The sequence below is a fragment of the Argopecten irradians genome, chromosome 13, assembly GCF_041381155.1.
Source record: "Argopecten irradians isolate NY chromosome 13, Ai_NY, whole genome shotgun sequence".
NCBI lineage: Eukaryota > Metazoa > Mollusca > Bivalvia > Pectinida > Pectinidae > Argopecten > Argopecten irradians.
In genome coordinates, this window is record NC_091146.1 from 21,951,612 (window position 1) to 21,966,026 (window position 14,415).

Sequence of the window (14,415 nt, forward strand, 5' to 3'; positions counted from 1 at the left end):
CACCTACTTCCTTTCAATGACTTTGATCTCTATTATTTTTGATTGATCCCTGACTTGAATGATTTTATTCCCGTTGAAATACCAAATCTTTGATCAATACAATTAAGCAGGTACAACACGTACGCTGTAACTATACCGGAGCCAAAGTCATGCAAGTTAAACAAACGCAATACATAACCACTGAGGAGTTGATGGAATTATTTTGAAGCAAGAACATGCTTCTAAGGTAAATACACTTTTGTAAGAACTATTTCACGCAGTAGTTATAGACAAAAAATGTCTTTACTACACTGGCAAGGGCCAGGGTTCGGCATACAAGACTTCCGACCACAATGTGTAATGGGGGACAGTAAGCGAGTTTGAACATTTCACATACATTTCACTGCAGTGGGCTTTTCTGGCATATCACAGTAAAACCAACAAGAGGCCTAGAGGGCCTGTATCGCTCACCTGGTTTTTTGTTTGTAATTATCACAAGAATCTGACAATTAGAAAAATAAGCAAAATTGACTCCAAAAGTTTAATTTTGAATCACAACAATACAATGATGCTATTGATACCATACAAATATGCTATCCAATACATAGGTTCAGAGACAAAGTAATTTATATGAAAATAGTAGCCTAATTGACCTTTTTGACCTCGCATATATTGCCGTTTAAGGCCCCGGGGGTCAGCCCTATCATTTGTACAATTTCAAATCCCAACCCTTTAAGGATGCTACCATAGCATTATAAGTGCTCTTCCATTCTTAGTTGCGAAGAAGAAGCCGTTTATATGGAAATAGCTAAATTGACCCCTTTTGACCCCACCCTTCAGGCTCCTGGGGGGGGGTCAGCCCCATCATTTGCAAAATTTTGAATCCAAACCCTTTATGGATGTAACCATTGCATTATGAGCGCAATCCCATGTTAAGTTGCAGAGAAAAAGTCATTTATATGGAAATTGACCATTTTTGACCCCGCCCCTCAGGCCCCCGGTCATTTGCTCAATTTGGAATCCCCAGCCTACAAGGATGCTACCGTTGCATTATGGGTGCTATACCATGCTTAGTTTCAGAGAAGAAGTCATTTATATGGAAATAGCCAAATTGACCCCTTTTGATCCCGCCCCTCAGGCCCCCCGGGGGTCAGCCCTATCATTTGCACAATTTTGAATCCCCACACTATAAGGATGCTACCATTGCATAATGGGTGCTATACCATGCTTAGTTTTCAGAGAAGAAGTCATTTATATGGAAATAGCCGAATTGACCCCTTTTGACCCCGCCCCTCAGGCCCCCGGGGGTCAGCCCCATCATTTGTACAATTTTGAATCCCCACCCTATAACGATACTACAATTGCATTATGAGTGCTATCTCATGCTTAGTTTCAGAGAAGAAGTCGTTTAAATGGAAATAGCCAAATTGACCCCGCCCCTCAGGCCCCGGATGGGTCAGCCCCATCATTTGTACAATTTTGAATCCCCACCCTATAAGGATGCTACCATTGCATTATGGGTGCTATCCCATGCTTGGTTTCAAAGAAGTCGTTTTATATGGAAATAGCCAAATTGACCCCTTTTGGCCCCGCCCCTCAGGCCCCCGGAGGGTCAGCCCCATCATTTGTACAATTTTCAGTTAGTAGCCCATAAGGATGCTACCAGTCAAATTTTATTGAAATCCGACCAGCGGTTATGGAGAAGAAGTCGATTGTTGACGGACGCCGGACGCTGCGGTATCCCATAAGCTCACCTCGGTCCTTTGGACCAGGTGAGCTAAAAATCTAATTTCTATTAGAACTGGTCTGTGTCCGGAATATGTGCAAAATTTAATGTACTCTTAGACTGAATTGTCCCTTAAATGTAAATCTCAAGAATCAAGATTTTTTGTTTGATTATCAAATATACAATAAAGCAATTAACAACGGTAATCAATAACAATCAATTGCATTTAAATAAGATTGCAAATTCTTCCAATGTGGATAATATGTCCTAATAAATGAAAGCTCACATTTTGACATTATGTGCGCCATATTTTCAGTTCGCTCTCCATTAACTTTTAAAGCATAGTTTTTTTTAGCTTTTTTCCTGTGCTATTACAGTTGCACTTTTCACGGAAATTCTTTATCAATTGAAGTTTCCTTTAGGGGGCTGTGTATCAAAAGCAGCTTCAAATCAACATAAAAAAGAATACTTTCTAATTACAGTATTTACCCATTTTCGGACTAATTCGTCTTTGGACTAGGCCTTTCGACTATTAGGCTGTAGGGATATAAAAGTGTTACCCATTGTTTGCTAACTGAATAATGGAATAAAATGTTGATATTTTAATAAATGTCAACCTTTCTTATCTATTATCGCTTTTGCTTCTAAGGTGTGCTGTAAAAGCTTGCTATCTCTCAAAAAGCTATAAAATCACGAAATAATGCTAATAATTTCATAAAATTTCTTTTCACTTACAGATGACTCTGTGGATGATGATAGAACCATATTCAAATGTGAGGAATGTAGAAAATATTTCAAATATAATGGATTTTAATGCAAGATCGCACACTTGTACATCTGCAACCACGACCAACGATGAAGTCAATGATGTTCACCTACAATCAACTTCCACAGGAAACACTAAGGATGTTGAACCAGACCTACAATCAACTTCTACAGTAAACACGTCTGTTTGGAACAGACCTGCCACACTACTCTTGATAGCAGAATATGCCAAACTAGACAAGAGGCGGGTTTTCTTAGGAAAAAAAAACATTTTGTAAATTATACTGAAGCAACTGCTTGCCCAGGGATACAGTAGGGTTACAGTAGACTTGATATCCGGGAGATGGAAGACATTTATGAGGGGATACAGAAATGTTAAAGATCACAATTTAAAATCGGGTAATTGTAAAAAAAACCACTTTGAATATGAGAGTATTCTTGATGAAATATTTGTGTCAGATACAGCCAGAGCCAACACTGTCATCAGCTAGTAAGAGGCCTGTGTCTGAGGACACTAGTGAACATGTACAAGATTCAACCTCACCGCCTTCCACTCCTCCACCTAAAAAGAAGACTACCAAAATGAAATGCCTCATCAAACTAAAGAATTTTCTTGAAACATTTTAAAAAACATCGAAGAAAACAGAAATAAGATAGGGTTAAACTTGAAATGTTAAAGATCACAATTTAAAATCGGTAATTGTAAAAAAACCACTTTGAATAAACATTTTGTGTCAAATACAGCCAGAGCCAGACACTGTCATCAGCGAAGGACAAGAACAAACATATTCAACCTCACCGCATTTCCACTCCTCCACCTAAAAAGAAGACTACCAAAATGAAGTTTGCTCAAACAGAAATATTCTTGAAACATTTAAATCATTCATCGAAGAACAGAAATTATTTGTGTCAGATACAGCCAGAGCCAACACTGTCATCAGCTAGTAAGAGGCCTGTGTCTGAGGACACTAGTGAACATGTACAAGATTCAACCTCACCGCCTTCCACTCCTCCACCTAAAAAGAAGACTACCAAAATGAAATGCTCAAACAGTAAAGAAATTGTTGAAACATTTAAATCATTCATCGAAGAACAGAAATAGAGATAGAAAGAGGATTGGGAAAGGAGGGAAAAGATGCACCAGGAAAGAATGAATGTAATGCAATGTTTAGTGGCAGCCATAACAAGCAATGCAGGGAACTCAAACAGTGCCAGCAATTCTCACAACATCAAGCGCTAGCTTCATCTAAGATCTTGTTCCCATTTTACCACTCACTTTTATAATTTGATTCTTAAGTTTATCTTTATTGTTAGGAAAGAATTGCATGATGATTGAGTTAAATTTCTAAAAATAAGTGAAATTTAATGTAACAGTAAAACTGATTTTTATTCCAGAGAGGTCAGGAATATTTACAAATAAGAATACTTATCGTTTTTGAACTATTTCTATTTTTAAATTCTGAATATGTTATGTACAAGCACAGTCATTTGGCTCCATATATATTTTTTCTAGATATATACTGTGTCAAGGTCAATAATTTGGCCGGCCATATAACACTTCCCAATTTCAGAAAAAGTATGATTATGAACAAACTGTTTAAGATGTAACAAGGACAATACCTTCAGTTGACAGACAGATGGTGTATCTTTAATTTGGTCTATCATGAAAAACATAACATGGCATATATACATTAATATCCAGAAACATGCTGATTTCAAGACCTCAAACACCCAACATCCTCTGATAAACATACCAGGGCTTCATGGGTAGCACAAAAACCACTGCATGTCAACACTTGAACTTCATAAGAAAGAAAGTTAGGTAGAAAACAAACTAATTACCAGCGTGTTTAGTTTATATTGAAATAGCATCCATTTGCTCAACACAGCCCTTTGAGATTTCTGACTGACAAATTTGTCAATATGTATTTTACCAAATTAAAAGATACATTATCTGTCTAGAAATTGCCAAATTGACCCCGTCCCTCATGCCCCCGGAGGATCAGTCCCATCATTTCTACAACTTTGAATCCCCACCCTATACGGATGCTACCATTGCATTATGAGTGCTATCCCATGCAAAGTTTCATAGAATAAGTCGTTTATATAGGAAGCATTCATTTAACTGGATTGGTTTCCGGAACACTTCCACCACAAGCTGAACACCTCATAGCCAACAGATGTGTCAATATTTCTGGAGGAAAAAACCAACAACATGGCCTTAGATGAGTATGTGGAAATGATCAACAGAGATACAAAAAAATGCCTGTACAGGATTTCAAACGAAAGACATTATTGCACACTCTAAGGAGTTCCATCTTGTGGATGCTGTTAAACATTATGACATGATCTGCGATGTCCGCAAGTTACCTTCGTACAAGATGGATGTTTGATACAAATGCATTTGAAGAGCAGCCTGGACGTCAGTTGAAATGTAAAAATTTTGTTGGCGATCGCAATCCTTACCATGGCAGCCACAAAAAACTGTCTACAATGATATATAAGCACAAACAATCTCTACCGTTTCGTCCGTTGTTTATTTAAGTTTGACTGTAATTATTCAATAAAAGATCTTTAAGCAGTGGTTTATTATCATTAATTAATCAGTCATAACAGGTGAAACAGGTACGTACATCTAGGAACTATTGCAAGTTAGAATTGATCTTCATGTTACTTTAACACAACATCAGGTATTCTGATCATGGTGTTAAGTTAAAAGAGGTGCAAGTTAAAAGATACAGTGTTCAGACATGGGGTTATTAAAAATGTGATGGTAATTAATTGTAATGCATTACAATTTTTGAGTCAATGAGTATAATGTGTAATTGAGGCAAATTTCAACTGCATGTTATGATAATTTAATTAATTACATTGCAACGATGCACGCAATGCCATATTACTTAAGCTTTATATTTAATTTCAGTTATGTGATTTTGTTTTTTCATTGAACAGAATATATATATATATGACAGCTAGTATAACTGATTTGCCATCTACATTTTCCATATTTCTGTTCTTGATTTAAGTTAAATATATTTTCATTTAAGCTTATATCCTTATGATTACTATGCATGCCTATAATAAATATATAATTTATGATAGAGGGTAAAATGCATGGGGACTGACTTTCAATCACATCTATAGAATTCGGGAAATGGCAAAGTCATATATATCATGTAAACAAAATTATAATATTTGTTTATTCATGTTACCTTTACCAAAGTAGCTTGGCTTATAATTAGCCTTCATGCTTTTTAAATTTCTGATGAGATATCAACACAACAATTTTTAAACTGTAACCTAAAATAGTTAATGTACTTCAACATGATTGTATTGATGCATATACCTACATGTACAACATGTATGATTAATTTTGTAATTTGATTAATTACATGGTAAATTAATCAATTACCTTGCAAAATACATGTAATGGTAATGTCATTTTAAAATGTGTTATTTAATTATGTGTAATTATATTGAACCTATCCCTGACAGTGTTACATCTCATGTCTATTAAACTATATGAACTTGAATGAACTTTTATCAATAAGAATAATGATCAATATTTCACAGTGAAACCAGGGGGTCCCGAAAATCTAATGCATGCATGTATACATACTTGCAATTGTGTACCTGGCAGATTGAGGCATACATTTATAAATTTTATGTATGAACAAAATTCTTACTTCTATGAAATATTCATAATCGTGTAAAATTTGCAGAAACTGGAGATATATGTACAGCACTAGTTTAACCAAAAACTGAAAGGTTTCATATGAAGATTATTTTCATTCAAGGATATATATAAAAACCAATTAACCATATGCATATTGTTTTATAGTTTTCATTTATTTATAATCAATTGTTCTTAAACATACTAAATCTGGCTTTGTGATGTGATGGGGTGGGAATTTGACAGTGACTTGAGGACAGGCACAAACATCTGGTAGGGTAGTGACTTCTCGTATCCTCTTGGTAAGACGGCGATGCAGTCTTGTCCAGCTAGCAACATATTCAAAATGTCCCTCTGTTCTTCCTTACTTTAAATTTACTCATTTACTTTAAATTCTTTCATCACCGACTCTAATGCCTTTTCAATCGCTTCATCTTCCGGCATTTTGCACACTGTCGAACGCGTTTATGAGAGCCGCATTTTGATTGGCTGAAATAAGTCCGTTGTATGGTAATCGGAGAGGTCGCTTGAACACGACCTCTCTCGGGTGGCCGTCAGATCGCCATAACGTAGTGTATATAGGGGATCTGTATTTTAATCAGATTGATCTGAATTACACGTGGTATAACGGTCATCCGAACATGACCCTAAATCGGATTTTCTCAGATCCTTTATTGAACGGAGTGGTTATAAGGATCTGCATTTCAATCAGATTGAGGATACTAACGAGGAGTTTAATTCGGCCAAGCACCAAAGAGACTTAGTGATAAAACTAAAGGATCAGCTAGGAGTTGTCTATGACAAATACTTTGACGAAGTGAAAGGATTTATGATATATTTAACCTGTATTAATACCTCCGCCAGTAATAGTGAGAAAGTTTCCCAAGAGATGATACATATCAAAATCTATAGAAAGGTTACAAATGTTCATAATGAGATGGTGGATTCTCAGGCAGCCAGAAACAGATATCAGGAGTTCGCTTTTAGCACGTCAACGTGCAAAGTTAGAAGCAGCTAAAAATAGTTTGACATTTACACGCCAAGAAGTTGAGATGCAGAAACAACAGGCTAAGATGCAATCTGATTAAAATACAGATCCTTTTTACCACTACGTTAGATAAGAGGATCTGAGAAAATCCCATTAGGGGTCATGTCCAGGTGACCTTTGTAAATGGCCAATCAAATTGCTGCTGACAGAAAGTGCATTTGATCTGAATAGGTCATCCGAACATCAATCTGATTGAAATACAGATCCTTATAACCACTCCGTTCTATAGAGGATCTGAGAAAATCCAATTTGTGGATCTCATGGACAGAGAATTTGTGCGAGACACTAGTTGTAAATGGACTGCACCGTTGCCTTTTCGCGAACCTCGTCCTTGACTACCTAATAACAGGCACCAAGCCCTGAAACGAGCTGATTCTTGACGTCTCTCTTCAAAGGAATTCTGTTAAATTTCCATCTTACCATTTTAACTTTTGTTATTTAATAGCCAGCGTTTGTCTCTGTCTGACAGTCTGTCCAGATTGTTTGTTTGATTAATTAACGTCCTATTAACAGCTATAGTCATGTAAGGACGGCCTCCCATGTATGCGGTGTGTTGCCTGTATGTTGTGCGAGGTGCGTGTTTTGGGAGACTGCGGTATGTTCATGTTGTCTTCTTGTGTAGTGGAACTGTTGCCATTTTGTATAGTGCTATATCACTAAAGCATGCCGCCGAAGACACCAAGCAACAGACCCCACCCGGTCACATTATACTGACAAAGGGCGAACCAGTCTTCCCACTCGCTGTTTGCTGAGCGATAGGTAGGAGCTACCACTTTTATAGACTTTGGTCTGTCTCGGCCAGGGGACAGAACCCAGAGCCTTCCTCACAGGGGCGAACGCTCAACTCGTGGCCAAAAGTGAGGTGGTGCCAAGGGAGGCAGTAGGAAAGATAAAGTCAGTTAGGAAGAAGAGAAAAGATAAGATCCTAAATTAAGTCGCCTTTTACGATCATGCAATAGGGGCAGCAGGTACAATTCTAACGCCCTACCTGCAGGGACGTACAAACAAACACATTGTTGATTGTCGATTTATTGTTTGTTTTGAGTTTTACGGCCCATCGACAACCTATCATCAACATCCCTTCTTCTCCAAATGTTTCAACAAATTTCAAATATACTGCTGAACATATTTCTCAACTGATACCCATGTACACTTACCCATTTTCTACAAAAAATAATCGGATTTAAATTTAAGCATTACCTATGCTAACTATCTAACTTCTTCAAAATGTCAAAACTCTTAATAACAGCATTAAAACAGTCTTTTTAACTCTTACTAATCATTTCAACACTTGAGTTAACTAAAAATCAATGCAACCTAACTCAATTGAAACAAAATGAACACAGTCTCTGATCCGCACCTTAACATGAGAGTTAAGTGACATAGTCTTTCAGATAGGAAGGTGGATTAGGATCACGTTTAGAACGAGTGTCTCTAGCTGTAGCTGGCGATCCTGGCACTACATTTGATGGAATGTTCAATGTCTCTCCTTTCGCGATCCTGTTGTCGCAACGCGTTCGCAGAGTTACTGGTTGAGGAAGCTCGTCTTGTGGTGGGCTAATATTACGAGATTAACCCATCAACATGGTGGCAGCAACGTGAGAAAGCGTGAAGTTCACGACTGAAGTAAGGAGCGTGAAATCAGCAAGTAAACACGCCTGTGATTCAAGGTATTTTGAATTCTAATAATGGCTCAGCCGCCGGATCAAGCTCCACCACAGGCACTACCCCCTGCCCCTGCTCAAAACAAGTATAGTGCCTACCCTCCCAGCTTGATATAACATCGGGCAATATATCAAAGATGGAGAGAAGTTCAGATTTATCTTGCCGCATCGGGCGCAGGCGAACGTAATAAAAACACACAGACCGCAATAATACTTAATTGTGCGGGCTCTCCCGTGTTAGAAATTTATGATCAATTTACATAGGAGAATGAAGAGGATAAGGACGATCCAAAAAAGTACTTGATGAACTTGAAAAATACTGTAACCCCAGGGACAATGCAAGTGTTAGAATCCCATAGGTTTTGGAACATACCCTACAAAGAGCCGTTCGATAAATTTTTAACGGAAATGGCGTCTGCTTGTAACTTTCAAGAAAAATATTTTGTTTGTTTGTTTGTTTGATTAATTAACGTCCTATTAACAGCCAGGGTCATGTAAGGACGGCCTCCCATGTATGCTGTGTGTTGCGTGTATGTTGTGCGAGGTGCGTGTTTTGGGAGACTGCGGTATATTCATGTAGTGTCTTCTTGTATAGTGGAACTTTTGCCCTTTTTATAGTGCTATATCACTGAAGCATGCCGCCGAAGACACCAAGCGACACCCCCCACCCGGTCACATTTTCAAGAAAAATATAGGATGATGCGAGATAAAATCGTGTTTAGCATGACATTAGTCTACATTCATCGGCACCCAAATCGATGATAACAAACGGAAGATGCGTCGACAGTTGGTGAAAAGGACTTTTGATAGACATTTGTGTCCGCTATCAGAACTTAGTACGAGGCAACCTGTGTATTTCCAACACCTGGAAGGTGACATGTGGAAACTTGGAAGTGTGAAGGAAAAAACTGGCCCTAAAACCTACATAGTTGAAGGTACAGATGGTGGTACTTATAGGAGGAACCGTGTACACATGAGACCAACATCCGTAGTGGCGCTATCGCGGGAGTTTCTCCATTTGGCGTACAAGAGATTACACCTCGACACACATCTCATGATATTTACCCATAAACATCTTTGAGATATTTGAAAATACAAATATGTCTCACGGCATTTAATAAAGTGTACATGTTGGAGACATCATAGTACTTATCTTGTATGTGTTTAAAATCAACACAATGCAATAAAACATGCTCCACTGTGAGAGGTGAATCACATGCATGGAATGTAAGAGGAATATACCGTAGTCTCCCAAAACACGCACCTCGCTCAACATACACGCAAACAAACCACATACATGGGAGGCCGTCCTTATATGACCATAGCTGTTAATAGGACGTTAATTGAATCAAACAAACCAACCTCCCCTCTCAATAGATAGAATGTGTAAAATATGTGTGTCCAATTCGGATCCGACAGAGAACAACTTCCCCTCTGCGGTCTCTCCGACTGGACAGATTAGGATTAAGTGTAGGTTGTATTTTAAACAGTTTATTGTTTGTTTCGGTAGACCACCTTTGTTGCAAATGGTGTTTAATGGTTGATTGAATGTAAGGTTTGATGTCCGTGTAGGGTAGTTTCAAATCTGTTTGTGCTAGACGAAGAGCAGTCTAACTGCTTTATCCGCCTTTTCATTCCCCTTTATACCCACATGGCTTGGAATCCAGAGTAATTTAGTTTTAGAAGACAATCGAAATGTTCGGATCAAAAGATTTTGGATTATTGTGTTTCTAGGGTTTCTTGATTTCAAAGCCTGAAGAACCAAAAGAGAATCTGAACAGATTATTGCCTTTTTAATGCGGTGTTCTTCGATATGGTCAAGCGCCAGACCGATAGCATATGGTTCCGCACAGAAAATGGAGGCAACATCCTAGAGTCGGATAGAGGAGCAGTGATTAGATGTACAGCATGCTGCCGCAACATTATCACCATCTTTTGAGCTGTCAATGTAGATCTGAACATGGTCAGGGAAAGCCCTAATGCACTCCCGAAAGAAGGATTAGTGTTCTTCAGGTAATGCACTGGATTTTGCCGTCTCATGTAGAGATAAATTGATATCAGGTGTTTGAATGAGCCATCGATTTATACACATAACATGTCATATTATTTATGCATATGATATTAACTTTTATTATTTTTTTTTTTTTAAATTTAATTCGACACGTAGAAAGGGGGTATAAAACAGAAAGGGGGGAAATACCTTTTCAAAAAGCTGGCTCGAGTACTGCCACTACACGTGGAAGTAATTGAAATAGAGTAGACAGATGTAGACAGAGTAAAAGCGGGCACTTCAGCTGACACGAACGGAATTAGAATTCACTGTCATTTTTGTGGAAGTCAATTTGAAAAAGACGACAAATTAAAAACTCATTTAAAACAGCGACACATAAAAACCGATTCGGACAGTGGCGAGACAGAAGATACTAGGGCCTTTATAGATCTTAAACGAAAGTATAACAAAATCATAAACATGGGTCATCATAGAGGGCATGTACAGGACCATTATAATTTCCCAATACAGGAGCTCTCAATAGACTCAAGAGGGTCAGTTAATGGATATATTTAGGCTGCAGAACAACACATTCAAACTAAATTTTTCCTTTGGATTTACACTGAACGATGTCGATGGGGATCCGAGGTATTTCTTTCCCCACACCAACGAAACTGTTCTTGATCAGCCCGTGTTGATCGCTAACTTAGGCGACATACGACGTTTAATCAACAGACTCCGGGAGATGGACATACTACATACTATTTTTATGCAGAGGCTTTCGACAAAATGGCGGATATGTGCGTGACGAATGTATGCTGGACGGTGACGCGGACTGGCTATCCATTAGGGGCTCCAGTAAACCTACCACCTTACATCAGGAACCTGGGCTCGGTCATAAACTTAACGCATGATCGTAACTCTGGTCGGCAGTACTCTCCAGTACAAAGATCTGAGGACACCTGGTAGGAGGTCATGTTCTGGTGACCTTTGGGACAGCCAATCAGCGATGCGCTGCCAAAAATCGTGATGTGCATTCGAAGCATTCACGGTTATTAACAGAGTAAAATGATGTAAACATGGACGCTGTCACAACAAAACACGGCGGAGAACATTGTTTACATCCTGACGAGAAGTATATTCAATATCCTTGCCATGGCATCAACTCCTCGCCGTGTGTACTGTAGAAGTAATATTTGTGTTTTATGCGGATTTTCGTTTATACAAACAGACATCAATGACAAAGGTGAGAAAATTGAGAAAAAGCACTTTACGTTGAAATATAAACTCACTGACGAGAGGGTCAAGAACATTAAACAAGTTCTACAACAGTTTGAAGTTTCAAGTGATAGAGACGTAAATATCGGAGTTTGTCACAAATATTTAATTTTTGTTTGTTTGTTTGATTTATTAACGTCCTATTAACAGCTAAGGTCATGTAAGGACGGCCTCCCATGTATGCGGTGTGTTGCGTGTATGTTGTGCGAGGTGAGTGTACTGGGAGACTGCGGTATGTTCGTGTTGTGTCTTCTTGTATAGTGGAACTGTTGCCCTTTTTATAGTGCTATATCACTGAAGCATGCCGCCGAAGACACCAAGCAACACACCCCACCCGGTCACATTATACTGACAACGGGCGAACCAGTCGTCCCACTCCCTGTATGCTGAACGCTAAGCAGGAGCAGAAACTACCACTTTTATAGACTTTGGTGTGTCTCGGCCAGGGGACAGAACCCAGAGCCTTCCTCACAGGGGCGAACGCTCAACTCAAGGCCAAAAGTGAGGCGGTGCCAAGGGAGGCATTAGGAAAGATAAAGTCAGTTAGGAAGAAAAGAAAAGATAAGATCCTAAATTTAGTCGCCTTTTACGATCATGCAATAGGGGCAGCAGGTACAATTCTAACGCCCTACCTGCAGGGCCTGCAAATATTTAAAGCATGTTGAAAAATATGTAAAGTTTATGAAGGAAGCTGCCGAAATAAAAAGTTTTGGTTCCGCTATTTTTAAATCACAGCAAATGCAGGTTTGATACGCTGATTTTCATTGGATGGTCAGAGTGCAAGGAAAGGTCACCAGAACATACCGTACCTCCTACCGGGTGTCCTCAGATATTCGTACTGGAGCGTAGAGTATCAGAGCGTAATGAAGATCTGATTTTAATCAGATTGTGTCTTGTATACTGGAACTATTACGCTTTTTATAGTGCTATATCACTGAAGCATGCTGCTGAAGACACCAAGCAACACACCCCACCCTGTCACATTATACTGACAACGGGTGACGTTTATAGACTTTGGTGTATCTCGGCCTGGGAAAAGAACCCAGAGCCTTCCTCACAGGGGCAAGCGCTCAACCTAAGGGCAAAAGTGATGCAATCTGATTGAAATACAGATCCTTATAACCACTCCGTTATAGGATCTGACCATACCCGATAAGGGGTCACGTTCGGATGACCTTTTACCACGTGTATTCCAGATCAAATACATTTTCTACACATTTCTACGTAAATTGTTAACGCCATTTCGTCCCAGTAAGCATATACATTTAGAATTGTTGTGCACTTTGGGCGAGATGACTACATACACGAAAATTATTCGGACAGTTTTTTCAAACTAGTTCGTCCCCAGTCAAGATTCTGGCAGTGCCAATTTGATTGGCCATTTCCAAAGGTCATCCTGACGTGACCCCTAATGGGATGTTCTCAGATCCTCATATCAAACGTAGTGATAATAAGGATTTGTATTTTAATCAGATTGAAAGTGAGGTGATGTCAAGGGAGACTTTAGGAAGAATTAAAGTAATTTAGGAAGAAAGAAAATATAAGATCCTAAATTTAGTCGCCTTTTATGATCAAGCAATAGGGGCAGCAGGTACAATTCTAACGTCCTACCTGCAGGGCCATAGTCAGCGTGTAGGCGTGTCCAAAAAGCTGCGTACTTTCAGTAAGTGGTATGCGAGCGTCAAAAATACTGCTTGCAACACTGCTGCTGAAGTGGTTCATGAAAGACGGCCTGAGTGTATCCGTGTAAACACAGTGATATAGCACTATAAAAAGGGCAAAAGTTCCACTATACAAGAAGACACAACATGAATATACCGCAGTCTCCCGAAACACGCACCTCGTACAACATACACGCAACACACCACATACATGGGAGGCCGTCCTTACATGACCATAGCTGTTAATAGGACGTTAATTAATCAAACAAACGTGTAAACACAGTGGTCGAGTATCAACCTCAGGCTTGTTTCAAGCGGTTTGCAGAGGATATAAGCAGTGCTCGGTGTGCGGGGGATACAGACCCCTCTCTCGCCATCGTGGCAGAGACATGCAAACTAAAAGGAAACACCATTTACGGATCAATGCTCATGCGCAAAGACTGCCATTCGGATGTAAAATACATAGATTCGAAAGAAGCGCTTTTCAAATTGGTCAACTACAAACGGTTTCGGAAACTAAGCGAGCTTGGTGAAGAACAATACGAGATTGAACCATCTAAAAACGAATAGCATGGACATACCTATACAGATCAGTGTTTTCATCCTCCAATACGCGAAACTCTATGTTGGC